This window comes from Amphiprion ocellaris, chromosome 20 (genome assembly GCF_022539595.1).
Source record: "Amphiprion ocellaris isolate individual 3 ecotype Okinawa chromosome 20, ASM2253959v1, whole genome shotgun sequence".
NCBI lineage: Eukaryota > Metazoa > Chordata > Actinopteri > Pomacentridae > Amphiprion > Amphiprion ocellaris.
The window spans coordinates 21,706,633-21,710,750 of NC_072785.1; the positions used below are offsets into that span (position 1 = coordinate 21,706,633).

Consider the following 4,118-nt stretch of genomic DNA (forward strand, 5'->3'; position numbering starts at 1 on the left):
AAAGACATAATAGTTGTAAGTATATTGAAGAGGTACTGTGCAAGAAGAACATTTACCCTACCATCCTTCAAGTTTATTTTTTCCTTCAAGCAAAAAAGGTGTAAGGTAAGTTGCATTACTTTCATTTCATTTTCTAAAACCTCTATGTAAATGCTAACAATTTATATTGATTTCTTTATATAAATATATAGAAACATGTGGCGCTGGCATGGTACACACTGGCGTGATTTCTATTCAGTCAGTTTGTAAAATGATTAGAAAATTTCCGGTTATACATCTTTTCATAGAAAAAGCATTAGAACACAGGAGTGATGGTTGCTGGAAATGTTCCTCTGTACCTCTATGGAGATACTCCATGAAAAATCAAGCGTTTCCAGCTACAATAGTCATTTACCACATTAACAATGTCTACACTGGATTTCTGATTCATTTAATGTATCGTCATTGGAAAAGAAAATGCTTTTCTTTCAAAAATGAGGACATTTCTAAGTGACCCTAAACTTTTGGACAGTAGTGGATGTCATAGTTATCATGAATACAGCCTGAGGCTGTGGTCAGGGCAGTGCTCTCTCCTCCAGCTCTATTCTCTCCCTCTCTCTCTCTCTCAGGTGTGTGTTGGTGCAGAAGGCTGCAGCAGGTGTTCTGAGTTGGTGATTGGGTGATTGTGTGCAGGTGGAAGTCATGCAATCAAGCTGCTCCCGCTCTGCTTATAATCAGACGCCACTCTGTCTTGGATGTGGGACTGTGAGCAATGAACAGTAAGTGCTCTGCTCAGTTCATGTCTGCACCTCTGTTTCAGTTCTCTCAGTAATCCTGTTTTCTTTGTTTAGTGTCGACTTCTGCCTGCTTCAGCTCCCGGATCCTCTGCCTGGTTACCTACCTCCTTCCCACCTTTCAGCCTCCTGGATGAAACACCTGCTGTCAGCCAGACCTCGCCACCTGAGACGCCATAACCATCCAGGTGGGTTATAATCTAGTGGAAAGCTTGGACGTCTCGTAGCCATACCTCTGCCTCAGCTGCTCCATCGCTGGTCCAAACACCTGCAAGAGGATTCACTTACCTGGACTGGCCCGGCCCGGCTTTCCCCCCATCCTGAACTCTGTTCCTCCATGACAGCCAGTTAAGTCTCTGTTCCTGAGTAGTATCAGACTATCGTTGACCAACATTAGTATTACAGCCGTTCGTTAGTCGTATCCTGTATTATTCTCTGGTAAATAATTGTAGTTTTTTAAATAGTTGTTTTGGGTGTTGGATTACTGTTGGTACTGATTCTGGGTTTTTTTTTTTCAGCGTTATTTAGGATTCCTGCCTTAGTGCTACCAAACGTGTGTTTTCGTAGTTTGAGACCGGCGCTCCGCTGTTTCCCCGGTCTGAGAGCCCAGCTCTCCTGTTGCCCCGGTGTGAGAGCACAGCGTTGGGCTCTCAGACCGGGGCAAGAGGAGAGTGGTTCCCTCCTGTTGCCCCAGTCTGAGAGTGATGGTTGCTGGAAATGTTCCTCTGTACCTCTATGGCGATACTCCATGAAAAATCAAGCGTTTCCAGCTAGAAATGTCATTTACCACATTAGCAATGTCTACACTGGATTTCTGATTCATTTAATGTATCGTCATTGGAAAAGAAAATGCTTTTCTTTCAAAAATGAGGACATTTCTAAGTGACCCTAAACTTTTGGACAGTAGTGTATGTCATAGTTGTCATGAATACAGCCTGCGGCTGTAGTAAGGGCAGTGCTCTCTCCTCTAGCTCTATTCTCTCCCTCTCTCTCTCTCTCAGGTGTGTGTTGGTGCAGAAGGCTGCAGCAGGTGTTCTGAGTTGGTGATTGGGTGATTGTGTGCAGGTGGAAGTCATGCAATCAAGCTGCTCCCGCTCTGCTTATAATCAGACGCCACTCTGTCTTGGATGTGGGACTGTGAGCAATGAACAGTAAGTGCTCTGCTCAGTTCATGTCTGCACCTCCGTTTCAGTTCTCTCAGTAATCCTGTTTTCTTTGTTTAGTGTCGACTTCTGCCTGCTTCAACTCCCGGATCCTCTGCCTGGTTACCTACCTCCTTCCCACCTTTCAGCCTCCTGGATGAAACACCTGCTGTCAGCCAGACCTCGCCACCTGAGACCTCAGACCGGCCGGCTGGCTGGCTCTCTCCTGTTGCCCCGGTCAGAGAGCCCAGTGCTTTCTCCTGTTGCCCCGGTCAAAGAGCGCAGCTCTCTCCTGGGCTCTCAGACTGGCCGGCTGGCTGGCTGGCTCCCTCCTGTTGCCCCGGTCTGAGAGCCCAGCTCTCTCCCGTTGACCCGGTCTGAGAGCCCAGCTCGGCTGGGCTCTCAGACCGGCTGGCTGACTGGCTGGTTGGCTGGCTGGCTGGCTCCCTCCTGTTGCCCCGGTCTTAGAGCCCAGCGCTCTCCGGTTGCCCTGGTCTGAGAGCCCAGCCGACTGGTTGGCCGGCCGGTGGCTCACCAGCTGGCTGGCTGGCTCCCTCCTGTTGCCCCGGTCTGAGACCCCAGCTGGCTGGCTCTCTCCTGTTGACCCGGTTAAAAAACCCAGCTCGGCTGGGCTCTCAGACCGGCCGGTTGGCTGGCCAGCCAGCTGGCTGGCTCTCTCCTGTTGCCCCGGTCAGAGAGCCCAGTGCTTTCTCCTGTTGCCCCGGTAAGAGAGCCAAGTGCTTTCTCCTGTTGCCCCGGTCAGAGAGCCCAGGTCGCTCCTTTTGCCCCGGTCAAAGAGCCCAGCTCTCTCCTGGGCTCCCAGACTGGCCAGCTGGCTGGTTGGCTGGCTGGCCGGCTGGCTGGCTGCCTCCCTCCTGTTGCCCCGGTCTGAGAGCCCAGCGCTCTCCGGTTGCCCTGGTCTGAGAGCCCAGCCGATTGGTTGGCCAGCTGGTGGCTTGCTGGCTGGCTTCCTCCTGTTGCCCTGGTCAGAGAGCCAAGCTCTCTCCTGGGCTCACGGAGTGGCCGGTTTGCTGGCTGGCTGCCTCCCTCCTGTTGCCCCGGTCTTAGAGCCCAGCGCTCTCCGGTTGCCCTGGTCTGAGAGCCCAGCCGACTGGTTGGCCGGCCGGTGGCTCACCAGCTGGCTGGCTGGCTGCCTCCTGTTGCCCTGGTCAGAGAGCCCAGCTCTCTCCTGTTGCCCTGGTCTGAGAGCCCAGCCGACTGGTTGGTTTGCCAGCCGGTGGCTCGCTGGCTGGCTGCCTCCTGTTGCCCCGGTCTGAGACCCCAGCCAGCTGGCTGGATCTCTCCTGTTGACCCGGTCAAAGAGCCCAGCTCGGCTGGGCTCTCAGACCGGCCGGTTGGCTGGCCAGCTGGCTGGCTCTCTCCTGTTGCCCCGGTCAGAGAGCCCAGTGGTTTCTTCTGTTGCCCCGGTAAGAGAGCCCAGTGCTTTCTCCTGTTGCCCCGGTCAGAGAGCCCAGCTCTCTCCTGGGCTCCCAGACTGGCCAGCTGGCTGGTGGGCTGGCTGGCCGGCTGGCTGGCTGCCTCCCTCCTGTTGCCCCGGTCTTAGAGCCCAGCGCTCTCCGGTTGCCCTGGTCTGAGAGCCCAGCCGACTGGTTGGCCGGCCGGTGGCTCACCAGCTGGCTGGCTGGCTCCCTCCTGTTGCCCTGGTCTGAGAGCCCAGCTCTCTGCTGTTGCCCTGGTCTGAGAGCCCAGCTCGCTCCTGTTGCCCTGGTCAGAGAGCCCAGCTGGCTGGATGGCTGGCTGGCTGGTTGGTTGGCTCCCTACTGTTGCCCCGGTCTGAAAGCCCAGCTCTCTCCTGTTGACCCGGTCAAAGAGCCCAGCTCGGCTGGGCTCTCAGGCCGGCTGGCTGGCTCCCTCCTGTTGCCCTGGTCTGAGAGCCCAGCGCTCTCCTGTTGCCCCGGACTGACAGCCCAGCCGCCTGGCTAGCTTGCTGGCTCTCTCCTGTTGCCCCCGGTCAGAGAGCCCAGCTCTCTCCTGTTGCCCTGGTCTGAGAGCCCAGCCGACTGGTTGGTTTGCCAGCCAGTGGCTCGCTGGCTGGCTGGCTGGCTCCCTCCTGTTGCCCCGGTCTGAGACCCCAGCCAGCTGGCTGGCTCTCTCCTGTTGACCCGGTCAAAGAGCCCAGCTCGGCTGGGCTCTCAGACCGGCCGGTTGGCTGGCCAGCCAGCTGGCTGGCTCTCTCCTGTTG

General features: G+C 55.8%; 1 long non-coding RNA gene across 1 annotated transcript; it reads left to right on the plus strand.

Annotated features, from left to right (window-relative positions):
- The first annotated feature begins 482 nt into the window (after positions 1-482).
- On the plus strand, positions 483-2,268 carry LOC129347812 (uncharacterized). Its single transcript, XR_008600081.1, has 4 exons — positions 483-758; positions 831-961; positions 1,775-1,924; positions 1,997-2,268. It is a non-coding gene; the product is annotated as an uncharacterized LOC129347812 (long non-coding RNA).
- The last annotated feature ends 1,850 nt before the right edge of the window (positions 2,269-4,118 follow it).